Raw genomic sequence first — 27,228 nt, 5'->3', positions numbered from 1 at the left:
GTGCCAGGAGGACGGCTGGCCGCAGGGGACAGCAAGCCGCAGGGGACGGTGGCTGCGTAAGGACTTTTAGCCCTTGCTGGCCACCGAGCCCTGCCTACGTCTTGCCCTGGCTCTGAGCGCATGGCGCGGCTCCTAGGAGAGAGCCGAGCCTCAGCAGGACGTGGTCCTGGGCAACCTGCTCTAGGCAAGCCTGCTGGAGCAGATGTTGGAGCAGGCCAGCTCTGCACATCCCCCATTTTCTTGTCGTTTAGACAAGGAGTCCATCACCCGATGTCCCCACCCCACCTGGGAAAGGGAATGGGGAAAAAATCACGGAAACAGGAGGGCTGAAAGAGAAACAAATTTAATAGAAAAAGTAATTCAGACAGGCTGAGAGAGTTGGCGTTGTTCAGCCTGGAGAAGAGAATCACGGAGGAGACCTTATAGCAGTCTTCCAGTCCATAAAGGGGGCCGACAGGAAGGTTGGGGAGGCCGTCTTCATCAGGGAGGGTAATGATAGGACAAGGGGTAACGGATTCCCTGGGGTAACCTGTGAAAACAGGGTAGCCACTAGTGGGAGGTGTCCCTGCCTAGGGCAGGGGGTTTTAACTAGTTGATCTTCAGGGTTACTTCCAACCCGAACCTTTCTATGATTCTATAAATCCCACCCACAGGACCCAAAAAACCCTCAATATCCCTCATAGGGAATCCCAAAGGACCCATGCGAACCCCCCCCCAAGTTGTATTGAGCTCTACATGTCTTCCTATGTGGTCCTATCTGCTAGAGTTGTGTCTTTTATGGAGACTGCCAATGGCGTTGCATTTTTTCTTATTGTATGGGATTGAAAATCAAATACTAAATGGGAAGACGATTAGGATTTTGTTGCAGTTCCTGCATTTCCAACAAAACTTCCAATACTGCTGTATTTGTGGCGTTTTTACTGGCATTGGTGGAAAGAGGCAGTTTGCATTTTAGGTTCCATTCAGCTTTCTGGCTGGCTTTGCAAAACTGACTTGTGCTCTGAGGAGATGTGGGCCTTGAACCTGGTAACGTGGCTGCTTCAAACTGCTAGCTCTTGAGAGAGCTTCTGTTAAACACAAGTGTTTTTCAGGTACCAAGCTTCCAACGTGAGGCTGGCAAGAATTTTTCTTTTCTAGCTAGGGTAGATGGTCATGGCAATAAAGTGTTACAATGAGCAGTATACGCTGCTACTTGTTTCGAAGGCTTGCTTTCTCTGTCTGTTTTCCTGTTTCCCAAATGTCTCTTTCCCCTTCGTTGCTTTCTTTTAAAAGCTTGGAGTCTTTTATAGACGGTGCCTAGTGCTGTGTCCATCTTTTCTTTCCTCTCCTCTGTGGAAGTCCACAGAGCCCAGCGAGCCCACGGCTCCGCCCCACGGCAACATGGACCACGGGGACCCAGACCTCGGCCCCACAGAGGGGCTGTGGAGGGGCTCACGGCCGGTCCTGGTCCCCCCCACGCCTGTGATGTCATTATGGGGCACATTCCAGAGCCACCGAACAGGCAGGGGTTCCACTATGACGTTGGAGGGAGGGCAAGGACTAAGTGCTGTAAGCACCCCAGAGAGAAGCATCTCCCAGTGCCTCAGGCGTCGAGGTGGGGGACAGCTTGGCTCGCACCGCATACTCCTCCTCACCCAGGGAGAGGAAGATGAGCGCTGTGGCTTGCACCGCCTTCAGTGGGCTTTGCCCAGAAGGGAAGCTGGGCAATGGGATCATCAGCGTGGACGGCATTGAATTCATTGCTCACAAGATGATCCTCTCTAGCTGCAGTCCGTACTTCAGGTGAGTGCTTGAAGGAGGAGGGGATGGGGCCAAACAGTATTTCCTGCTCTGTGCCACGCTGTGCCTTCGCGTATCTCCAGCGCTTCCCTCGGCACTCCAACTCTCCTCCAGCAGTTCCCCCTAGTGCTGGTACCTCCCCGGACACCAAAATTCATCCACAAGCTAAGATCGAACAGCAGCGCTGGAAGTGGGGTCTGGCAAAGCCCCAGATACGGTGCAGGGCTGAGAGCGTGGCCAGCCTGGCTGCTCTGCTGCCAGGCGGGAGGTTTTCCTTCCCCACACACCGTTATTCTCTGCTCTTCTCTTTGAAGCAAGGTGCCCGCTCGCCCTGTGGCTCCTTGTTAAAACAACCGGCTAGTAAAACATTCCTTCATAAAACTCCACGGCCTCCCAGCATGGCTACTGCTAGTGCCCAAATTGGTGCCCGGGGAAGGAGGCACAGGGGATAATGGGGTCAGGGTTTCACACAGCAAGGCCGCTTTCTTCCCCAGCACTGCTTTGTTTTTTTCAGGGCTTTGTTCTCCAGCAGCTGGAGCAATGCCGAGAGGAAGGTCTATCAAATCCCCGGCACTTCCTCTGAAATGATGCGGCTCCTTATGGAATACGCCTACACCGGGACAGTGCCGCTCACGGATGACAACGTTGAAAGTTTGCTAATCGCGGCAGACCAGTTCAACGTCCTGGACATCGTCAGACTGTGCTGCGAGTTTTTAAAATCCCAGCTGTGCTTGGAAAATTGCATCAGCATCTGGAGATTCACAGGCTACTACTACTGTCCTGACCTGCGAGAAGCAGCCCATGAGTTCATCCTGCATCACTTCGAGGAGGTGACCAGGGTGTCCACAGAGTTTCTGGCGCTCTCCTTCAATGAGCTGGAATGCCTGCTGGAGAAGGATGAGCTCCCTGTGAAAGAAGAGGCCGTGTTCGAGGCCGTTCTGAAATGGGTTGCCCATGACCTGCAGAGCAGGAGGCAGCACGTTGTAGTCTTGCTGGGCAAGGAAGGGTGGAAGTGTGGACAGAAGGGATTTGTTTTCTTTAAATAAACTCAGCGTTACTGACAGTTAAGACTTTGCTTAAAACTTTTGAACTCACGTGTGTGCACTGGTATGAATTTGTAGTCCATGTTCCCTGTACTTCCACGTCCCTCATGCAAATCTGCAGGTGCCATGTCTATCAGTTTCATAGGAACTAGATTTTCATCAGTGTCCCGGAAGGTCCTATTGACCAGCTCTTTGAAGAGCTGGAATTTTGCTTTCCTGAGATTCAGGGTCCTGACTTTACTCTTCCCCCTGATGCCCACACCCCTCAGGACTGTGAACTCCACCAGCGCCCGACCACCGCAGCCCAGGCTGCCTCCAATCTTGATGTCACCCATTAGCAGCTCATTTGCATTGGTGCCCTTCAGGTCCAGTATGGCCGCTCCTCTGGTGGGGCTGTCTGTGACCTGGTTTAAGAAGTTATCTTCAAGGAACTCGGCTCTGGGAGTCTCCCGGATTGCCTACAGCTTGCCGGGCTGCTTTTCCAGCAGCTGTCGGGGTGGCGGAAGTCCCCCAGCACGACGAGAACCTGTGAGCGCGGAGTAATGGCAACTAGGTGTCAGCTTTCCAGCAGCACGGTGGCTGCCAGCTTCTCCCGTTTGTTGCCCATGCTGCAGGCATTGGTGTCGAGGCACTTTTGCTGGTCTGTCAGCCATGTCACTTTCTTAGAGGAACACACCTTAATTCCTTTGAGCTATTCACTGGTGTTCCCCTCTTTTCTCCCCCCCTCTTGACTCCTCCCCTTTGGCTCCCCCCCATTACCTCAGGAGCCATTCCCTCATCTCTGGAAGACTTCAAGCGTCCTCCAGTGTTCCCAGCACGTGTCAGAGCAACAGGCTGAGGGCCCGCACTAGCACCCCAACCCTCTGCCTTGGTGTGTTGTCCCACTGCTTGTCACAGGCAAGCCTGATACTGTCCCCCTCCCCTTTCAAGCCTAGTTTAAGGCTCTGTCAATGAGCTCTGCTCACTCGTGAGCAAAGACCCTGTTCCCCCTTTCAGAAAGGTGAATCCCATCTGACGCCAGCAAGCCTCATGCTGTGCAGGCCGCCCCATTCTCGAAAACCCCAAAATTGGGTGGGTGACATCAGCCATGGAGCCATGTATGAATAGACTGTGTCCATCTATTTCTTCCCATGTTGCTGCCCACAACGGGAAGGAGAGAGGAGAAAATACCCTGTGGTTCAGATTTCCTTACCAACCGTCCCGAGGCCCTGAAGTCTCTTCTGGTGGCCCTTGGACTATGTGTTGCGGCACCTGGGAAGGTGGGCTGGGCAAGGAGGGGGTTCCCCATCCATCCTGGGCATGGACTTGCCTCCATTCGCTTCTTTCCTTGAAGCTACTGTCATAGCCTGGCAGGGGGAGGTTGCAGGATCCCCTTGATCTTGTTGGGGTTTTTCTGGTGGCTGATCCTGTTTCTGTCTCAGGGAGGGCAGAGCATGATTCCACCAGTCTGTCTCTTTGTTGGACTCCCTGATGCTCCTTAACCTTTCTACTACCTCCCGTAGCCCTGTCACCGAGCTGAGCTGATCGTCCACCTGGTCACACCTCACGCTGCTGTTCTCACAGCTGCCCTCCGTTACGAGGGAAATTCTCTGGCAAGCCCTGCAGCCCAAGACCCGCATGGTTTCACTGGAGCTCTGTCTGGGTTGCCACATCCATTCCGGTGAGTGCAGACGACGTGGCTTTCTGCCAGGTGGATACGGTAGCTCTGCTCCTTCTGAGACTGCGATGACCACCAATGGAGCTCAACTTTTGAGCTGGTAGAGCGATGATGCCCTGCCATGCAGACTGTGCCACACTCTGCTTGCAGCGCTCCTGGTCACTTCTAGTCCCCAGGCGGTTTTTATCGGTGTGGGGTAGCCGCTGTGGCTCTGTCAATGCCCACACCTTGTCAGCATCTTCCACCAGAGCTGCTGCCTCCTGGTGGGTCTCTCCACCGCCCTGGCTTTTCCCTGCCTCGGGAGACCCCCTGTGCATCAAGCTCTGCCGCTCCGCTGCGGATGGGGCCAGCGCACCTCGGCGACTGACTCCAGTAGCTGGCATTTAGCATTCTAGATTAGAGGAATGTAATTTATCACAAGCAGATATGACGCTTCCCTATGTGTACTGCATTCAGGACCTTCAGTGAAAACCTGCTTCTGTGTTGATGATACATGTGCCCCCAAACCAGCATGGACAAGACAAACGTTTATTATTTGGAAGCATCATCCTCTATTCACAGAAACCCTTTTGCCCTATGGACTTTTATACACTTTGCACTTTTTACGGCTGAGTCATTTTAGTTAATAAAAAATGAACAGTTTTAAAAAAGTGACAAGTCTTTTTCAAGTTTTGTCTATTTTCTGGTAAAGTGTGATTCTCAAGTACTGTGTTAATTAAAAAGTAAGCCAAAAGGTTGCAGTTTAGAAAAATCACACAAAGTTTACTGTATAAAATTTCTATACTCATTGTTTTGGAAATATTAGAATATGCAGTTACGTTAAATAGCTTACAACCAAGACTTATCAGAATCTCTTGTGACGCAAATGTAAAATTCAGAAAATCTGAAGGGCTATTTTATCATTTTTTTCCTCTGTTTCTTAGGTATAAGCTTTATGACTGCTTTTGGGGTAAGTTGTTCACGTTGTAATACTGCTTGTAGTGCACGTTGCGTAGACAGACTTTCTTTTCCCAAACCTTTATCAGTGCTTTATGGTTTTATGTGTCGATCAGCGATGGAATGTTTTATTCTTTGGAAGCACTTTACACGCCACAAGGAAGCGAAGCATTACTATTCAGGCTGAGGTGAGTTGCTGACATGAGGGCATGTGAAGCATTCGCTGGTTCAGCGCAAAGTCCTCCCCCAGGCACACTGTCGCTGCCTTCAGCTTTATCCTGAACCTCACACCTTCGCTCAGAAAAGGAAGCTCGATTATTTCTACATGCTGCTGTGATTTGGGCAGGAATCTACGCAACTAAAACTGGACGCAGATAGAGCTGTGCCAGTCCTTTAAGATAGAAATGCAATTAGTATTCTCATTTCCAGTCAGCGTATGGTGTATTGCTCAACCCGAAGAGCTTGTGCTTTGAATGAAGTACTGTTTTCAGCGTCTTCAGCTATAAAATCAATGAAATGCATATGAAATTTTGAATTTAACCATTTTCAGGTGATTAATACCATTTAGTACTGTATGTTTTTCTCACCCAGACTGGAATTTCAGGAATGACTAACTGGACTCTAAAGAATATGTCTGTTTCAATTAGTCTGAATGAACAGGGTGTTTTAAAATAGTACCTCAAAACTGTGTTGTAAATTGGTTATTTTGTTAGAGAATTAATAAAACACCAAGCCTAAGCTCTTTGTATCTCACACCAACAGCACCTGACCTGCTCTGAATTTAGCTTAAATCAAATTAAACAAGATCTCAATTGCTGTTATTGCAAATGGACATCTGATGCCAAACCTCAAGGCGACATCTCTTCTCTGTAAGCTTGTCTGTTTTGTGGATACTGTTGTAACTATACCAGCACAATTTATCAAGAGTTGTGATAGATTGTCCATCTCAGGAATTTTAAGCTTGGGAGTGTGTGTTTGTCTTACCCTACATGCATAACAGTCCAGGGAAACAGTCCAGAGCCTCATACGGGAAGACAAAATTGGTAGGTGTGACGGTTTCTTCTTATTTTATTATACTGGTATTTTAAAATAGAAATCCCAATTTTATAATACTGGCAAAAGCATACAAATGATAAATGAAGGTAATAGTTTACCATTTTTCCTGACGCTCAGCTTTGTCGGTAATGCTGAACCAAGAGCATCATGGAAGTACCAGCCTGAGATTCATTCTTGAGCGTCTTGAAGCACTGACTGCAGGCTGCAAACGGAAACTTGCTGTGAATACAGGATCCTATTTAATTCTTTTTTGGTTAATGGTTAATATCTATCTGGTGGCTCCAGAACTCACAACCTTTAACAGGCATCTAGGAAAAAAAGCTGTGCTGGCATTTACCTTGACTTGCTTACCAAGAAGCAGGTTGACCAGGGCCCAGATGAGGACCAGAGTGGCAGTAGGAGGAGAAGCCTTGCAGGAAAGGCTGGAATCTGAAGGAGGGAGAGGGTTTCTGTTTAACACCTGCTTTGTGTAAAAGGAAGCCAATTGGGGTTAATCAGTTCCCTTCTGCACCAAGGAGCCATGCAGGTGGAGCTCTCTGGAAGAAAGGGCCTTGTTCCTGCCATGCTTCTTCCACTGCTCGTGGAAGAAACAGATGAATCCTCGTTGTTTTCCCTCTGTAAGATGAATGATATTTTAAATGTAAAAAGGTTTCCAGTGCTCTTCGGTGTGTCAAGTGCTGTTTGTGTTTCACCTCTGCCAAAAAAGGTAGAGGGGCACAAAATCAGATAAAATGGACCAAAAATGTCGACAGGAGAAGCAGGGTTGAGATGTGACTGGCAACTGTGTGTGTATGTTCTGCACATACAGCAGACCTGGGGACTCGTGGCACGTGCTTGCCCAGCGAGGCTGGTCTTGCTGGCAGACGCCGAGCAGCATTGCTCTGCCTGTGGGCAGAGTCGGAGCTGGGCTGGGTGCTCTCCCTCCTGCCCGCGGGACCCTCCTGCTCCTCCTGGGCTGTACCCAAACAGGACGCTGGGGCCGGGGTTTGTAGGAGAGCATCTTGGAGCAGAGGCGAATCCTTGCGGAACCTTACCCACAAAAGGTTAGTGGGCATTTTAGATGAAAGTCTACGTGCTAACCGGAGGGAGCCAACTTAAAGAAAAATAAAAATCTATTTGTCTTGAGGAGGTATTTGTGTGAAGAAAGGTTCCAAGCTCTTTTTCCCCGCCATAAGGCACAAAGCAGCGTGTTTCCCACGAGATGGCACTATTGTCTTATGCACAGAAAAAGCAGGTGTTAGCCTCCACTGCAGTTTTAAAAGCAGCTTGCCAAAGTGAGGGTTGCAACCAAATGCATCAATTTTACAGATCCGAGCAGTTATCAAGAGATCTCAAATGGAGAATTAGCTTGCCGATTCATCTGTTAAAGGTCGCTGCCTGATCAGGATGTGAAAAGTCCTGACATACAGATGATGAGATGAACATCACCATCAATCCATTATTGGAGAAACTGGTTTGGATTTGTGGGTTTTTTGGGTCAATTTTTTGAAATCAATGTGGCTCTCTAAAGTGAGTGGTATTTACCTGGTCATATTCTGACTGACCTTCTCAACGGGCTTTTACTTTAAAAAAAACCACCAACAAATGCCAAACTAAAAATCAAGTTGAAAATTAACTACTTTTAACATTTGTGCATGATTTCTAGTTCTTATCTAGCTAAAAAAAAAGTCATCTTGCAAAACTGTTGTATTTTGAGTAATTGTTCAGTTGCAATGGCCGGCTGGCAAGTTGCTCCACTATTCCTTTCTCTATGACTGAAAGAGGTGTTTTCCTAATAAATTCTACAAAGTCTCTCAATCAAAAACATACTCCCTGCCTTTAGCTGCACCTTCTGTTGATTTTCTAATCAAAGACAGGGTCAATCGCATCGAACCACCAGGGTAGAGCTGGAAGGAGCCCTGCTGTCACAGCAAGTGCTTTGGATAATCACGTTCTTAATCTTACTAATTGCTGTTTTAAAAACAAGTTTCTTTTGTACCATGCTCTGTCTCTTGTCGCAGTGTTGTCCCAGAATTTCACTCCTCCGACGCTTAGAAATTCTCTTCTGATTCCCAGCCCAAATTTATTCACTTCCAGGCTACATCTCTTTGTCCTTCTGCCAGTATCATTCTTTACCTTCACAAGTCCTTGTTCCCTCCTTTGGTAGTTGCCCCACTGATGAGAGCAATCATCTCTTCTCTTAGTTTTTGTTTCTCTAGGCTAAAGGCTACGGCTGCTTGGAGAAAAGTAGAGATGCCCTCGCTGGAGAGCTTACTTTCACTGTGGAAACGTCATCCCTTTCGTCTAATGTTCATGACTCAGTTGCTGGACTGTATTAGTTTTAGTTTAGGTGGTTGTTAAAGATGGGATTCTGAGACGTAAATGTATGCATGAATGCTGTTCCAACCACTTTCCCTTGACACTGTGAATTGATATTGCAGGCACCATGAGATGGTTTGTACTCTAATGGGTAGAGAGCTCCGTTAATAAAAATACACTTAATACACAGCCTTCATGTTAGCCTTTTTCGTCTCATTTATGATTCATCAATGGTCTTTAGGCCATTTGATTCTCTGAAAAAGATTCCAAAACATCCATTGCCTTTTCAGCTGATGCAGGAACCTTCTATAAATCAGGTCTCTAAGAAGGAAGAACGATGCCAAGGTAATTCTTTCGTTCCATAGTTACCCATAGTTACCCAGCCATAGTACTCATAGTAGTAGTACCCATACCCAGCCAGTTACCAAGCCTGTCTCTGTAAATTTCAGCAGACATCGGCTGAAAGGTCAGTGCTGAAGGGACATAAAGCATTAAGGCCAATAATCTACCCCTTCAGAAAGGAAAGGTGAGCAGCACTGATGGTGCTAAAGGATCGGGCTACAATGTACGACTCAGAATTTTTAGCTGTTTCATGATGGGCTTACTATAGGTTTTGTGTGTGTTATTTAAGACTGGTGGTCAGAACAATAAGAGCATGTGTGATCTCTAGAGAGTGAAAATCACAGCAATTACACGACCGGGCCACGGCGGGAGCAGAGGCTGCAGCTCCCGACACAAGATGGCCGCTGCTGGCGTTGGCTGCGGGATGGCTCTGGCGCCTTCTCCCCACGGGTGATGCCCTTAGAGGCCCCTGCGTGTGCAGAGGTGCTCAGTGCCCCTGTGCCACACGGCAGGGCTCCATTGGGAGCCTCCAGGGAGCTGCCGTGGAGTTCTTCCCAAAGCCTGCGTGGCACTGTCCCTCACCGCCCCCCGACAGCCAGCTGGAGCGACTGAGAGCAGTGTATCCCCTTGGGAAAGATGGGCAGCAGAGCCTGGTACGCACCTGGCCTTCTTGACCTTCCGTGCCTTGGTGCGTCTTCTCCTGGCTCAGTGCGCAAAGGCTTTTCCTCTCTTCCTCCTCTTCTTTTCCAGGTGGCTTTCACTCTGCTCTGCCCAGCTCTGTTTTCTCTTGCCTCTTCTTCTTTTTGCCTCGTCCTGCGGAGAGCCTGCAAACCTTTCCATGCCACAGCGGTATTAGTTTGGGAAAGCCACCACCCCCCCCAGCCAGTTCTGATTTTAAGCAGAGGCGGATCATTTTACCTTCTTTCTTGGGAAAGCCTCCCCACTTCTTCTGGGCGGCCCAGGGAGCCTGCCGCGCTCTTGGGGGTCGTTGGAGGCAAAGCTGGAGGTGCCTACAGGAGAAAGGCTGGAGTTGGCCAGTGGCCAGAGGCGGCCTGCAGTGGTGAGCGACTCTTTGCCAAATGGCTACCTTAGCTCTCCAGAGGAAATGCCTTTGGCTGGTTTGGCTCAGCCACGTTGCACACACTCCCCCCGCCCCCCAAGAGAGAGACTGGATGATGCTCTGAGCAAGCAGGAGCCGAGGTAAAGCCCTCGGAAGCTGAGGAGGGACTGAGGCTCTTGGCGGGCTGGGGCTGGGGCTGCCAGCAACCACAGCATCCTTTCTGGCGGGGCTGGGCACCAAGCCTTCTCCTCTCCGCCTGGCCCCTGCTCGGCTCAGCTCAGATGCTCTGCTGCCCTTCTTTCCCAAGGGGATACACTGCTCTCAGTTGCTCCAGCTGGCTGTCGGGGGGCGGTGAGGGACAGTGCCACGCAGGCTTTGGGAAGAACTCCACGGCAGCTCCCTGGAGGCTCCCAATGGAGCCCCGCCGTGTGGCACAGGGGCACTGAGCACCTCTGCACACGCAGGGGCCTCTAAGGGCATCACCCGTGGGGAGAAGGCGCCAGAGCCATCCCGCAGCCAACGCCAGCAGCAGCTCTCTCTTCTGGGCCATAAACAATGCCTCCTCAGCGCTGTTCCCCAAAGAGAGGGCGACAAAACCCTGCCTCCTCCTGCCTCTAGGGGTTTAGCAGAGCTTTCGGACTCTGTCGTTGCAGGTGCTGATGGGTTCTCACCGGCTGAAGCGCTGGGACTCCTGGGCCCTCCCCAGTCGATGTCCAGAATAAAATGAGCTGTTCTCCCTTCCAACTGAGTCCGTGTCCTGGTTTGAGCGACAGTTCTCTCTCTCCCTTGATGGCGCCCATCCAGAGAACTTCTTGCCCGGGCGCTGGGCCCCTGCGCCCTTCCCTTCCTCCCGAAGCCGTAGCACTCGCGGTGTGCGACACTTGCTGTCCCCCGCTGGCAGCGCTCAGCTTCCTGCGGAGAGAAGGGGCTGAGCGGAATCCTTGTCGACTTGCTGTTGGGATCAGGATCAGGACTGGGTCTTTAGTGTTATTCGTGTGAAATACTTTTTCTATTAAATCTGTTTCTCTTTCAGCCCTCGGGTTTCCGTGTTTTTTCCCCATTCCCTTTCCCAGGTGGGGTGGGGACATCGGGTGATGGACTCCTTGTCTAAACGACAAGAAAATGGGGGATGTGCAGAGCTGGCCTGCTCCAACATCTGCTCCAGCAGGCTTGCCTAGAGCAGGTTGCCCAGGACCACGTCCTGCTGAGGCTCGGCTCTCTCCTAGGAGCCGCGCCATGCGCTCAGAGCCAGGGCAAGACGTAGGCAGGGCTCGGTGGCCAGCAAGGGCTAAAGGTCCTTACGCAGCCACCGTCCCCTGCGGCTTGCTGTCCCCTGCGGCCAGCCGTCCTCCTGGCACACTGCTTGTGGGGCAGTTTCCTCAGCCCCCGCCAGCTCATGGCAATGCCGGGCATTCCCTTCCACGCTGGGCGCCGTAAATGCCTCAGCTCACCCAAAAAGCTTTGGAAGCGGCTCCAAGAGCAGCCGGAGTGCTGAGGCTCTCGGGCATGCCAGTGGGATAGAGGGGATGCCCGCAGCGTGATGGAGGAGGAAGGGGGAGCCCTCTCCCCCTGGGAGGGAACGATTTTGCTCACAGGCTGGTGTGGCTGAAGCCTGGCCGGCAGCTCAGCACCACACAGCCGCTCCCTCGCTCCTGCGCAGTGGGGTGCAGGGGGAGCGTCGGAAGGGGGAAAGGGAGAAAACTGGTGGGTTAGAAACCAGGAGAGTGGAAAAGAAAGCCCAAGGAAAACAAGGGATGCAAAAGAAAGCACTTGCTGACCAGCAAGCCAGCGATGCCCAGCCAGGCCCCGAGCAAGGGTAGCGCCCGCCAACCTTTGCCCGCCCCCCACCCCGCCCAGTGGTAGGGTGTGGGATATCCCTTTGGGCGGTAGGGGTCAGATGTCCCCGCTCTGTCCCCTCCCAGCCTCTTGGGCACCCCCAGCACGCTCGCTGGCTTGCAGTCTGAGGAGCAGAAAAGCCCTCGGTGCCGCGCAAGCACTGCAAGAACTAGCACACCCCGGGGCTCTCCGGGCTCTTTTCAGCACAGCTGCAAAACAGAGCCCCGCACGAGCTGCTGGGAAGAATTCTCATCATTAAGCTCGAGAGGCGCTCAAGGTTCACGACTTGTTTGGCACCCTTTTAGAACCCTCCCGGCCTTCACTCGGCTATGGCAGCGCTTGAGGCTGCTCTCGGTTCTGCCAGTCCCCCTGGGGCAGGAGGGTCCCAGCCAGACCAGCCTCCAGACGTGCCAGGCCCCGCAGACCTGGGCAAAAGGCCCGAGCAGAGAAGAGCTTCCCGTGGGGCGAGAGGATGTGCTGGGCTCAGCTGGCAGAGGAGGAGCTCAGGCAACACTTCAGCAAATGGCAGATGCCCAAGTTCCTGCCGGGCCCTGCTGGGCTGCACCCTCAAGTGCCCGGGTCTAGGAATGCATCTGAGAGAAAATGGCCATGTGAGCCAGCCTCCCTACTATGAGAGATTAGATTAAGGGCAAAACAGGCGGTAGAAGATGGAATTAGTACATGGGAAAAACGGGAACTGAGAAGGTAGAAAACATGTTGTGCTAATGACTAAGCAATTTACTATGAGAATTCTTATAAACAATCTGATGTGTGAACGAACTGCATGCACAGCGCGTGGACAGTGTAACTAGCTAATCAGAAATAAGCGAGTCGCGTGTACGACTACAACACAGGGTATAAAAGATGATGATCTGTGATTAATAAACGGCTTCTGTTGATTCACATTGGATCGTCTGCAGTCCAGTTATTTCTCCTCAGATGGTGACCCGGACGTGATACCGATCGGCGCTTGGCTTGAGCAACAGAATGTGAGGGGCGGAAGACCCAGAAGGAGATCCACCGGCTGGAGGACGGCTCAGCTGGACTGAGACCGGGCGGATTGGGCGGCAATCCGGAATAGAGGAAACAGACGACGTGGCCACGGACACCCAGAGAGAGGTGCGCAGCCGGGGCAGGAGATGGGGCAACAAGTAACCAAAGAAGAAGGGGCTATAGTAAGACTTCTCCTGCATATCCTCTCTAAGAGAGGGGTGAAATACGATGAGCGTATGCTCCGAAGGTTGTTATTATGGTGCAGAGAGAACGGATTCGCACCAGAGCCCCAGACAGCTTTTAAACCAGAAATATGGGAGGCTGTTGGGAAAAAACTGTGGGAAGTGATAAGTAAAGGAGACAAAGAGGCATCACCGTTAGCGATGACATGGTGGTTGGTGTTATCAACCTTACAAAATATGAAGGCGGAGCGAGCCACGGCAGCTGGGGCTTTTGCAGCATTACAACCCACAGGAGAGGGATCGAACAGGCCAGGTCCGAAGGTCTGGGATGGTCCCCTGCTGATCCCCTCTGCTCCACCTGAGGCCGATGGAGGAGGCAGAATGTCAGCAGAGAAGGACAGAGCCGGAGCTGTTTGCTCCTGCCATTGCCCGCCTCACCCCCTCCCCTCCCCAGTCGTCTCCCTGAGATAGAAGTGCTGGTTTTGTATGTCTGCTCTGTAAGTGTGTGTGGGAGCCAGATTATACCTGCTGATCAGCATCTGTGCTACTGTTTGCTTTTTGTTGTGTGCAGTGTCGTTAGGTGACTCCCCTTGAGCAGGTGTTCTGCCCGGTGTGGTACTGTTCTCGTACGAGACTAGGGCTGACACTCCGTCAGGTGAAGAAGTTTGTATATACACAATGTTTAGACGTAAGGCGAGCGCGCCCCAGGCAGATACACCAGGATGGGCCGTAGAACTGATGGAAGTCCTGAAATATTGTGGGAGTTTTCACCAGCCGACACGTTTACGGTCTCGGGAACGGCTCGCCCATGCAGGGCGTATCGCTGGTTGTTTGTTGTTTGTCTATAAGATCATGGTTGATTGGGAAAAGGAGTTGAGCCAAAATCTATAGGATGCTCTGTAGGAAAATGAGAAACTTAAGGAAAAATGAGAAACTGAGCTTTTGTTGCAAAGGCAGACTTTTATGTCAGTCGTAAGTGATGAAAAAAAAAAAAGAAAAAAGAGAAAAAAAAGAAAAAAAAAGAAAAAAGAAAAAAAAAAGAAAAAAAGAAAAAAAAAGAAAAGAAAAAAGAAAGAAACCAAACAGGAACAATTAGATGGGAAATGTGCCACGTTAGCACAAAAGTATGCCATACGCACTATGAGAAAGTGTCAGAAAAAGAGAAATAGGACACCTGATTCAAAGCAGTACCATAGAGATATGGTTTTGGTTTTTTCCTATATGTGTCTATGTTATTGCATGCCTTAGTAGATTGCTCTGTGTTATACCCTGCAAGACTAAAATGAACCCCAGCAGAAGCGGTCTCTTGAGCAAGGGGGTGGAATATGGGAAAGCAACGGAAGATCGGCGAGGAGGATTGTAAATACACTCAAGGGACTCGCACCTGGGTGCTGGAAAACACAGATATCACACCAAGTGTTATTCAGTCTCGGGTGCTGGCAAGAAAAACATTTGGATGACATAAGCCTGTAATGGACTCACAGACACCTTATCGAGCTGCTTGAGAATCTTGGCGTGTTGTGGAAGAAGATCAAAGCACAGTACCAGCAAGAACAGGGAGCCCGCATGCGCTCTTGCTAACAAAGACTCTTTTGCTGCCAAGGATTCGTGATAACAAGGACTCTCTTGCTGCCAAGGATAAGTTTAACAATGCTACTAGTACAGCTATTTCTGAGGTATTGCTAGATGTAGATAGTATTCGATATGCGATGTTGCAAAACAGGGCTGCTACTGATTTTTTGCTTTCAGATCACAGACATGGTTGTCAAAATTTTAAAGGACTGCATTGTATGAATCTAAGTGACCGCTCCAAATCCATCCATGCCCAGCTGCAGGAACTGCACCGACCGAACCAGCAACTTGTGGAGACCACTGGGTGAAATCTCTTTGCTGGATGGACTTGGGGGTGGGGTGGGTTGAAGCAAATTATACTCATCGCCTGTGTGGAAGGAATTTGTCTGTTATGTTTAGTATGCTGTTTGCCATGTTTAATAAGCATTATACGATCAGTTGTAAATGCCGCTTTGCATCGTACCCTTGTATGAGTTGTAGAATATGTTGCTCTAAAAACTATGTGTGTATCCATGAGAACCCGACCTTCACAGAAGAAGATAACAAGAAGGGATTACAACAATGTAGTCACGTATCAGACAGCTGCTGTTAGCAAAGCTGGGTCATGAGTTTGGTGAGACTCGCTGCATACGCTAGCCACGCATGCAGCGACTCTGGCCTGTACTTTTCTACTCAATCCAGTGCAGGAGAGTCTGGTGGGACTTGCTGCATGCACTGGCCATGCGTGCAGCGACTCTAGCCTGTACTTCTCCACTCAATCCAGTGCTGGATGTGTTTAGTATATAACCTGCTAAGAGCGTCACAACGAGTAGAAGCACAAGTCATGGCGACCTTGTTAATAAATGGTCTGGTGTTAAACAAAAAAGGGGGAGATGTGGCAGATCTATGAGCAGAGGCCTGCGTACGGCCAAAGACACAGTGAGCAGAGCACACAGTAAATACAGAGCCAAGAGAACAGTTCATACCTTCACTCCATCCTGTGACGACCATATAACATTTTCGAATCTCGGACAAAGAATAGGGCTAAGTAATCTTCCTTCACTAGGAACAGCAACGGCATTAAATATGTTGAATAAGGTAGGGTGTTGGGCAAGTAAACAGATAAACCTTACAACTGAAATCCTATCTAGCTTGCTTACTGATGTTGATAGCATTTGGCATGCTACGTTGCAAAATCGAGCGGCTATTGATTTTTTGCTGTTAGCTCAGGGTCATAGATGTGAAGATTTTGAAGGTATGTGTTGTATGAACCTTTCCGACCACTCATCATCCATTCATAAGCAGTTACAGGATCTGAAGGATAACATGTCCAAATTAAAAGTGGTCAAAAATGGTTTCGATGATTGGTTAAGGTCATGGGGTATAACGGGATGGTTATCAGATTTACTAAAGCAAGGGCTCATGCTATTGTTGGTTATATTATTATTGATTATGGTAGCCTCGTGTGTTCTCCGCAAAGTGACTGACATGATAGAAAATGCCATGCATAAGGTCTGGCTGGCTCAAGAAGAAAAAGGGGGTATTGTAGGAATGTGTCTGAGAGAAAATGGTCATGTGAGCCAGACTCCCTACTATGAGAGATTAGATTAAGAGCAAAACAGGCGGTAGAAGATGGAATTAGTACATGGGAAAAACGGGAACTGAGAAGGTAGAAAACATGTTGTGCTAATGACTAAGCAATTTACTATGAGAATTCTTATAAACAATCTGATGTGTGAACGAACTGCATGGACAGCGCGTGGACAGTGTAACTAGCTAATCAGAAATAAGCGAGTCGCGTGTACGGCTACAACACAGGGTATAAAAGATGATGATCTGTGATTAATAAACGGCTTCTGTTGATTCACATTGGATCGTCTGCAGTCCAGTTATTTCTCCTCACCTGGGGAGCTGGCAGATGGGCTGGGGAGGCCACTCCAACAGGGAGCTGTGCCTCAGGACTGCATGCAAGCAACCACCGGCCCTGGGCTGGGGCGCAGCAGAGCCAGCTCTCTGCTCAGGGAGAGCCTCTTGCCCACGCTGCCTGCTGTGGCCAGCAAGGGCGGTGACTGGCGTGTTTCCCCTGGGCAGCGCCGGCAGCCGTGGGAAGGCCTGGGCAGGTCAGGTGACCCAAACTGGCCAATGGGGTGTTCCCTCCCAGCTCCCACGCTCAGGGGAAAAGCCGGGGCATCAATGGCTTGGGGCTGCGGCAATGGCCCGTGGCTGAGGAGGAGCCTGCCACTTTCTCTGCTGTTGATCCTGATCCCTGGGTTCCTGAATGAAGCTCCGGTAGGATGAGGGTTCTGAATGAAGGTAGAATGAAGGCTTTTGACTGAAGGTTCCCATTCGTAGAGAGCTGGTGGCAGAGGAACCAAAGGGAGTTGAAGAAGGGCGAGCGCAGGGTCCTGCACGTGGGGAGGACTAAGCCCGTGCAGCCAGAGCATGACAGCAGCGGAGGGGCTGTGCCGTGGCTGGAAAAGCGTCTGCTTGGCCTGGCCCAGAGGGTGGTGAGCCGCGGCACCAAGTCTGCTTGGAGGCCAGGAAGCAGCGCTGAAGGCCAAGGCGAGGGGCATTGGCAGCAGGTGGAGGGAGGTGTTCCTTGCCCGCCGCTGTGTCCTGCTCGGGGCTCCCCAGTGCAAGGCAGAGATGGGCAGAGTGGAGAGAACCCCCAGGCCAGACCCCCCCAGGGCCCCTCCCACTTTCCTTTGGGCTGGGACCGTTGGTCCGTTGGAGCCAGCAGCCACCAGCGCCAGCAGGACGGAGCTGTGCTGGCACGCAGCAGCGCTGGGAGGAGGCAGGGGTTGGCGGAGCATAGCCAGGGTCCTCCTGTCCCGGGCGGGATGGGCCAGACCAGCTGCTGCTGTGGCTCCAGGTGGGCTCCCCCCGCGGCTCGGGGACAGGCGGGCACGGCCGGGCCCCGCACCAGCGGCCTCGCTCACGCCTGCCGCTCTCTGCTGCGCAGGGAGGCTCTCACCGAGGCCGAGGCGGTGCTGAGCGCAGACGTGCGGCTGACCCGGGGCCGCAAGAGGAGCGAGAGGAGCCTTCTCCTCCTCCAGGAGGAGCTGGTGATCGCCAGGTTGCTGTAAGACCCTGCCAGCCCAGCTGCCTTGCCTTTCCTTTGCTTTCCCGGAGCCCCAGGCCCCGGCACCTTGGGGCTGTGTGCCCCGGTGTCCCTCCCGAGGCCAGCTGGGGGACAGGGCTCTGCATGAGTAAATGGGGTAGAAAATCTACCCTGGTACCACGAGCACGAGTGCTTGAGTTGCAAGTTCAAGCAGAGTGAAGAAAGAATTCTTCCAGGAGGTTGGCTGCTCCAGTCCATGGTAAGGCGTTCTCCGAACCAGATAGGAATCTCTCTGCTTATAGTGTGCACTGGTGCGCAGTGTACCCTATTGCCCTTGAATCATAAAGGGGCAAAATCCCACTATTTCTGGTGTGACAGGCGTGTCTCAAGAACTGACTGTACTGGAGGTTGAAGTGAGCCTAACTGGGAATAAATGGGAGCCGCATCCCGTTTTGACTGGCCCGGTTGCTCCGTGCATCCTTGGCACAGACTACCTCAAGAGAGGGTATTTCAAAGACCTGAAAGGGTATTGGTGGGCGTTTGGTATAGCAGCTGTAGAGACTGAGGACGGTACACAGCTGTCTGCCTTACCTGGCCTTTCAGTTGACCCTTCTGTGATGGGACTGCTGAAGGTTAAAGAATAGCAGGTGCCAATTGCTACTGCCACGGTGCATCGACGATAGTACTGCACCGACCGAGACTCCCTGATTCCCATCCAGAACCTGGTTCGTCGGCTGGAGACCCAAGGAGTGCTCAGAAAGACTCGCTCACCCTTTAATAGCCCAATATGGCCCGTGTGGAAGTCTGACGGAGATGGGAGATTAACAGTAGACTACCGTGGCCTGAAGGAAGCCACACCACCACTGAGTGCTGCTGTGCCAGACCTGCTAGAAGCGCAACATGAACTGGAGTCAAAGGCAGCCCAATGGTATGCTCCAATTGACACTGCTAATGCATTTTTCTCTCTTCCTTTAGCAGCAGAGTGCTGGCCACAGTTTGCTTTCACCTGGAGAGGCATCCAGTATGGACTGCCCCAGGGGTGGAAAGACCGCCCTGCTATTTGCCATGGGCTGATCCTGGCTGCACTGGAGAAGGGGGGAGCTCCAGGACAGCTGCAATACATTGACGGTATGATTGTGTGGGGCAATACAGCAGAAGAAGGTTTCAAGAAAGGTCAGAAAATATCCAAGATCCTTCTGAAAACAGGTTTTGCCATAAAAAGAGGTGAGGTCAAGGGACCTGCAGGACACATCCAGTTCTTGGGAATCAAGTGGCAAGATGGTCGTCGCCAGATCCCAATGGATGTGATTAACAAAAGAACAGCTATGTCCCCGCCTCCTAACAAAAAGGAAACACAAGCCATTTTAGGTGTTGTGGGTTTCTGGAGAATGCACATTCCAGGTTATAGTCAGATTGTGAAACCTCGCTATGAAGGGCCTGGAAAGAAAAATGATTTTAGGCGGGGTCCTGAGCAACGACAGGCCTTTGAGCAAAGTAAAGAGACCGTGCACGCAGTAGCTCTTAGACCAGTCGGAACAGGACAGGACATTAAAAATATGCTCTCCACTGCAGCCGGGGACAATGGACCTACCTGGAGCCTCTGGCAGAAAGCACCAGGGGAGACTCAAGGTCGACGCCTAGGATTCTGGAGTCGAGGCTATAAAGGCTCCAAGGCCAACTATACTCCAACAGAGAAAGAAATCTTGGCAGCATGTGAAGGAGTTAGAGCTGCTTCAGAGGTAACTGGTACCTGAGCACAGCTCCTCCTGGCGCGCCCATGGCCAGTGCTGGGCTGGATGTTCAAAGGCAAAGTTCCTTCTACTCATGACACCACCGATGCTACCTGGAGTAAGTGGGCTGCCTTAATCACGCGGTGAGCTCGAATAGGAAACCCCAGTTGTCCAGGAATTGTAGAAGTGATCACAAACTGGCCCGAAGGCAAAGGCTTCACAATGCCACCTGAGGAGGTCGTAACCCGTGCTGAGGAAGCCCCACCATATAATGAACTCTCAGATAATGAGAAACAGTATGCTCTGTTCACTGATGGATCTTGTCGTAGTGTAGGAAAACGCTGAAGGTGGAAAGCTGCTGCATGGAGTCCTACACGACAGGTCGCAGAAGCGACTGAAGGACAAGGTGACTGGAGTCAATTTGCAGAGGTAGAAGCCATCCAGCTGGCCCTAGACATTGCTGAATGGGAAAAGTGGCCAGTACTCTATCTCTATACTGACTCATGGATGGTGGCCAGTGCTCTGTGGGGGTGGTTACAGCAGTGGAAGCAGAACAACTGGCAGCGCAAAGGTAAAACCATCTGGGCTACTGGATTATGGCAAGATATTGCTGATTGTCTAGGGAAACTACTCATGAAAGTACGCCATGTAGATGCCCACATACCCATGAGTCGAGCCACTGAGGAACATCAAAACAATCCGCAAGTGGACCAAGCTGCTAAGATTTTCAAGACAGATTTGGACTGGGAACATGAAGGTGAACTGTTTTTAGCTCAGTGGGCCCATGACACTTCATGACATCAAGGAAGAGATGCAACATACAAATGAGCTCATGACCGAGGGGAAGATTTAACCATGGACGCTATTGCACAGGTTATCCATGACTGTGCAACATGCGCCGAAATCAAGCAAGCTAAAAGGTTAAAACCTTTGTGGTATGGGGGACGATAGTTGAAATATAAATTTGGGGAGGCCTGGCAAATAGACTACATCACCCTCCCTCAAACCCGTCAGGGTAAGCGCTGTGTGCTTACAATGGTGGAAGGAAGCACCGGATGGTTGGAAACCTACGCCATACCCCATGCTACTGCCAGAAATACCATCCTGGGCCTTGAAAAGCAAGTCTTGTGGCGACATGGTACTCCAGAAAGAATTGAGTCAGACAATGGGACTCGTTTCAAAAACAGTCTTATAAGTGATTGGGCAAAAGAACATGGTATTGAGTGGGTAGGTCATATCCCCTATCATGCATCAGCTTCTGGGAAAGTTGTGCGATACAATGTATTGTTAAAAGCTACCCTGAAAGCAATGGGTGGTGGATCCTTTAAAAACTGGGACAAGCATTTAGCACAAGCTACCTGGTTAGTTAACACCAGGGGATCCATCAATCGAGCTGGTGCAGCTCAGTCAGACCTTTTACATACTGTAGAAGGCGATAAAGTCCCTGTGGTGCATGAAAGGATATGTTAGGGAAAACTGGTTTTTTACTGCCTCAGGCAAAGGCAAACCCATTCGTGGGACTGTTTTTGCTCAAGGACCTGGATGTACTTGGTGGGTGATGCTGGAGAATGGGGAAGCTCAATGTGTACCCCAAGGAAATTTAACCCTGGGTGAGAAGACTTAATTCCGAGCTGTATGATATTAACCGTTATATGATACTAACGGTGTTCTGTAAGTGTTTTTCAGGATAACACAGTAGTGATGAAACCTGAACCAGCTTCATCAAGTGATGTCCAGCACAACCCTTGGAGATGGACATGATACCCATGGGCACGAACCACACTGAATTTCATTCATCCCTGAGAATTTCATTTATCTTTCCTACCCTGAGATTCTGCTATGAGAGATGAAACTCTACAGTTACGAACTAAATGGACTTAGTGAACTTTTGTAGGTAAAATCATAACTGAGTAACCTGCATGTATCTATTTTTTTATATATATATATATATGGTATATGGATAGATTTGATAGACAAAGTATTAGTGATCTGAGCATGACGCAAATGGTATGGAATAAGGGGTGGAATGTCCTGGTTTGAGGTAAAACAGAACCAACTTTCTGTTCAGTAATTTTTACTTCTTAGCTAGGCCTCTTCTAACTCTCTGAAATTAACGGCACGTTGTGTCTGAAACGGTTCGTTCAGAGTGATAAGACAGTTTGTGCCATGGAATGGTGTGCACAGAGGCTCTTATACTTATTGCTGTAACAACCAAGGTCAGCTAATTTTGTTATTTGCCCCGTTAGAGGGTCAGAAGCGGAAAAGCGCAGAGGGGTCCCACCTGCGGGGAGGAGCGGACAGGACAGGTGACCCAAAATTGACCAACAGGGGTATTCCATCCCATCTGCCCCATGCTCAGTGTGAAAGCCGAGGGATCAAAGGGTCAGTCTCTTTCTTCAAGGGCTGACGTCCGAGGAGGACGCTGTCTGTTATCTGCCTTTGATCCCGATCCGTGTGTTCCTGACTCCAAGTCTGTCCAACGGGTTCCCACCCGTTGCTGAGTCCAGTCTGGGACTTCCCCAGTGCCTGACGGTGACGTCATCCTGGGAGCTTAATAGGGTTTTGTATAAACTGTATCTGTTTCATTATTTTCCTTTTTATCTTATTATCAATATTTCATTAAAGTAGTTTAGTTTCTTCTAAACTCATAAATCTCTCTTTATCTCTCCCCCTCCTCCCCGTGCACAAGAGGCTGGGCGGGGAGCATCTGTCGCCGGCCATTGGCCAATTTGGCCAAAACCATGACAGAGGCCAAGGAGGCCAATGGTCTCCTGGGGAGCATTACGAAGAGCATTGCCAGCAGGTGGGGGGAGGTCATCCTCCCCCTCTACTCTGCCCTGGTGAGGCCACATCTGGAGATCTGTGTCCAGTTCTGGGATCCCCAGTTCAAGAAGGACAGGGAACTGCTGGAGAGGGGACAGCAAAGGGCTACCAAGACGCTGAGGGGATGGAGCACCTCTCTGCTGAGGAAAGGCTGAGAGCCCTGGGGCTGTTCAGCCTGGAGAAGAGGAGCCTGAGAGGGGATCTCATCAATGCTCATCAATATGTAAAGGGCGGGTGGTAAGAGGATGGGGTCAGGCTATTTTCAGTGGTGCCTTGGGATGGGACAAGGGGCAACAGGCACAAACTGGAACACGGGAAATTCCATCTGAACATGAGGAAAAACTTCTTTACTGTGAGGGTGGCAGAGCCCTGGCACAGGCTGCCCAGAGAGGCTGTGGAGTCTCCTGCTCTGGAGAGATTCCAAACCTGCCTGGACATGATCCTGTCCAACCTGCTGTAGTTGAACCTGCTTTGGCAGGGGGGTTGGACTAGATGATTTCCAGAGGTCCCTTCCAAGCCCTACCATTCGGTGATTCTGTGAGAGGAGCAGGCATAAACATCTTTTGCTTCCTGGTACTGAAAGAGATTTTCAGACTGTGGGAAAGGACGTAACTGTGAGATGCCAGAAACTGTAGAGATGTGAGGAGAACACTACACGGATGGGAAGAAGCAGGGGTCTTCCAGGGAGGTCCTGGGGCCACGCCCGGGGTGTGTGAGCACACGGCTCTGGGACGAGACGGAGAGTACAGGATGGGGGTCTGGGGGCACCAAGAGAGGACCCATGGGCCAATGGTGAGCTGGCTCCCTGCCCCCCCCAAAGTGGACGCCCTGCCCCTCCTGACCCGGGGAGCGGGTCTCAGTGGGGCCCTTTGTGACATCACTGCGTGACACCCCACAGCACCATAGAAAGCCAGCGTGGCTGCAGTCCTGCAGTGTCCGGCAGGACGGCGACAGGACAGGGCGGGAGTGCGGAGCTGGCGAGGAGACTCCAAGCGCAAGCCCACTTCTTTCCCCGCCACCCCCAGTAGCCCCACGGCACTGAGGTGTTCCCCTTAAGCTGCCCTCCCCTCTCCCCCACGCTTTCCTCCATTTGGCAGGATGGCGGAGAGACCCCCCAGCAGCCCCAGGGTGGCCTGGGAGGAGGTGGCGGCTCCCCAGGAGACCAGGTCTCCAGCGGAGCCCTACGAGGTGACCACGGTCCAGCGGCTGCAGATCGGTGAGTGAGGAGCCCCTCCGGGACTGGCAGGGCCAGCAAGCGCGACCACCTCGATGCCGGAATCCCGTTTCCACGGCACACTGGCAGCAGGGGTCCCACGGGCAGGGGGCAAAGCGGTGCTTGAATGCCAGGGCTGCTCAGGGCTGGAGCCCTCCCCAGCACAGCCTCCTCCTCAGCCATGCCGAGCTTAAAGCTCTTTCCACCCTTTGGGAAGCTTGTTGGCAAAGATGTTGTATCCTACTGACTCTTCTCTGTTTCCCCTCCTTGTAGGCAAGACACTGCCAGAGGAGAATCCAGAGCATCCAGAGCTCGAACCAGGATGGGATTCCGAGAGCAGCTGCTCGCTTTCTTCGCTTGACAGCAGCGAGTCGACCACGGTAACGAGCTGCCCCCTTCCTGGGACTCTTGTCCGTGTCACCAGCAGGAGGCTTGTGTGAGCAAAGGGACGCACAATCAGTGGGTCTCGCGTGGCCTCCCTGTCCCCGGTGAGAGGGTTCCTGCTGTCCCCGCACAGGGACTATGTGAGGGGGGCACTCCAGTGTCCCAGCAGCAGCTCCAGCCCTCCTCAGCAGCAGCGAGCCCTGGTTCTCTCTTGGGCCAGCACACTATGCCCATGAACCCAAGCCTCCTCCCTCACCCTGGGGACCCTCTGCTCTCATGCTCGGCCCTGCAGAGACTGCAGCCCCTGCTGCCACCTTTGCTGCGGGCACTGCTGACAGCACTGCCGGGCATCTGTCGCCAGAGCTCCTCGGGTGCTCAGTCTAGCAGCACCAGCAGGGTGCTTGGCATGACATGGCTTCCCTCCCTTCCTTCCTCCCGTAGGTGTTTGGACTACACCTTGAGCCTTCTCAGGTGACAGACATTGTCCTCATTGCAATCGAGGCCTTGACATCAGATGACATCTGTGACAGGCAGATGGGCAGCAGCATCCTGGACATGGTCGTGCTAGACCCTGGCTACTGGCTGACAGACGTAAGTGCCCTGTGGCTGGACTGCCCTGCCTGTGAGCCCTGCCAGGCCTTGCTCTTCCCTCCTTCCCTAAGCCAGCTCTCTCGGGCACCTGAAGCCTTTTCAAGGCAACAGAGAGGGATGGGAAGGGCAGCAGTTTCAGTCGCAGCTGGAGAAATGGCTGCACTCCAGTGGCCACACCATCCTCACCTGTGTCCTCTCCAGGTACCCAAGTTCATGAGGTACATCCACAAAAACGTGGAGTGCATCTGCACGGAGCCAGCCCGGCACAGCCTGGACTCACTTCTCCTCCGAATGACTGAGTGGTGCCCCAGAGAAGTGGTCAGGAGCCTGTTGAAGATCTCGCCAACCTGTGACAGGTACTAGCCCCGACAGCCTTGAGGGCTTGTGACCTGTGGGGAGAGGGACGCGGGGACTCTCTGGCTGCCAGACCCAAGGAATATTGCAGGACATCCCTGAGGAGCCGGGCCCTCCATCCCACCACGCTTCCCAGAACCAGTGGGTCACCGGGCCTGCAGCAGCCAGAGCTGGCCAAGCCAGAGCCCCACCACCACGCTCCTCCCAGCCCCAGGGGGAACACCACCGCAGCCCCCTCCCGCCTGCCCAGTCAGGGCCCCCGCATACCCCAAGTGAAAGGGCCGGGGCTTCAGCACAGCCAGGGCCCGGAGAGGCTGGCCCAGGCACGGCGCAGTGGCCGAGGCAGCCCTGCTGACCCAGCGCTCTGGGTCTGCAGCGCTGCCCTGGCCATGTGGGAGGTGATGATCTCCGTGCCTTGGATTTTGTGGAGCGTCTTGACGGAGCTGCTCAGCGTGCTCCAGGACCAGCGGGTGCGCAAGGTGTTCAGCTGTGCCACGGAGGACGCCTGCATCTATCCCTTGGCTGTGAGTGACCACGCTCATCCTCAGGGCTGTGCCTGCCTCCCCAGGGAGACGGGCACGGAGCCCTCCCCTCCTGTCTGCCTCCAAATGGCCACCTCCCCCCGTACAGAGGGACACAGCCCCTTAGGGCCAGCAGGGCCTTGCCCAGCACCAGACAGACCCCCTGCCAGACTCTTGGGGCCACCCTGGGCCCTTTTGACCCTGGTGCACAAACACAAAGCCTGCGCCTGCCCGGGCAGCGCTCTGATTCCCCCCGCCCCGCTCTGCAGCCCCAAAACCTGGGGCAGAGAAAGGGGCAGAAGCCAGAGCCAGGCCAGGCGCTGGGCCTGGGGCAGAGGCAAGGCCTCTGCACAGCCTGAGCGGGCTTCAACTCTGGGGAGAGGAGACGATTGCCACCGCTGGCGGGTAACGCCTCCTTCGTGCCAGCGTGGCGGAGGGAGCCCCGCAGGCTCTGCTGCTCTCTAACCGCTGTCTTCGTTTTAGCTGCTGCTCTACACTGACATTGACACCGAGGAGTTTGCTGCCCTGTACAGAACCCAGAGGTACCTGAGGCGTCCAAGCTCAGTGATGCTCTCGCTGGTGCTCAGTGTCCTCATCACGCTTTTGAAAAAACCTAAGATGGTGAGCAAGGTGGAGCCAAGCGGAGCCACGTTGGCAGCTGGGGCCTGGGGCAGTGGGTGATGCGGTGGCTTGGCCTTGGCTGGGAGTCAGGAGGTGGGGTGTCAGGTCCAGTCACCCTCCCTGCTATGGAGGGGGCTGGTGGGTGCCTGGGGAGCCCTCCAGGCACAGAGGGTTACCAGTCCATCTGCCCCTTCCGCCTGGTCGGTAAAGGGCATGGCTGAGTAAGGGGACGCTGCTCTCCCGCAATCCCTTCCCTTCCTCCTGCTCTCCCTGCATGCCATCAGTGGCCAGTGCGGGCCAGGAGGCTGCTGCAGTGACTCCTGTGCCACCTGCTGGGAAGCTGCACGGGAGGCTGGTGCTTAGCAACCAGTGCATTTTTGCCAGGGTGGCCGTTGACCATTTCGTCATAAGGAAACTGTGTGTTTCGTACAGGCAACAAAAATGCAGGTCCTGCTGCCAGACATCATGGAGAACCTGCAGGATGCCAACACCGATGCCAAGATGAAGGCCCTGGTGTTCCTCAGGAGCATGATGGGTGACGTGAAGACTGAGGAGGCCAGCCTCATTGCTGTGCAGCTGGCGGAGAAGCTCCTACCCCTCTTTGATGATGTAAGGCTGCCGTGGGCACCTCAGCCCTACAGATGGGTGCTCTGCACAGACAGCTGCCCCTCAGCCCAGCCCAGTGGGCAGCACTCGGGCAGGGCTGCCCTCCTCGCTCCTCTTGCCTGGCCTTTCAGGGCTCTGGGGCCATTCAGCTTCAGCTGCACAGCGGGCCCACAGCTCCTGTGTTCGGGATCCGAGCCCAGAGCATCTCCCCTCACATCAGCCACGCTAACACCCTTGCTCACCGTGGGCAGGGAGCGGCTGTTGATGAAGTCCCCCTGTCCTCCTCCCTACCAGGAGTCCAGCCAGGTGCGGGAGCTCTCCATGAGCCTCTTCAAAGATGTGATGAAGGCCGTGGTGGGGACAAACAAGAAAAAGATGAAGAAGAGAGTGCAGAGGGTCCTGCTCCCGCTCTTCCTCCACATGAGCGATGAGATCGAGAGCGTGGCACAGGTACAGTGACCAGCGACCAGTGTCACGGGGAAGGGCGTGCTGACACCGCAGTCCAGCAGCGGACTGGCCCTGCATCCCCGCATCAAAGCTCTGCCCACCCTGGGCCTGGCCGTGAAGGAGCCAGGGCAGCCCCAGCTGGGC

The sequence above is a fragment of the Rissa tridactyla genome, chromosome 15, assembly GCF_028500815.1.
Source record: "Rissa tridactyla isolate bRisTri1 chromosome 15, bRisTri1.patW.cur.20221130, whole genome shotgun sequence".
Taxonomy (NCBI): Eukaryota; Metazoa; Chordata; class Aves; order Charadriiformes; family Laridae; genus Rissa; species Rissa tridactyla.
This window is presented reverse-complemented; position numbering follows the sequence as displayed.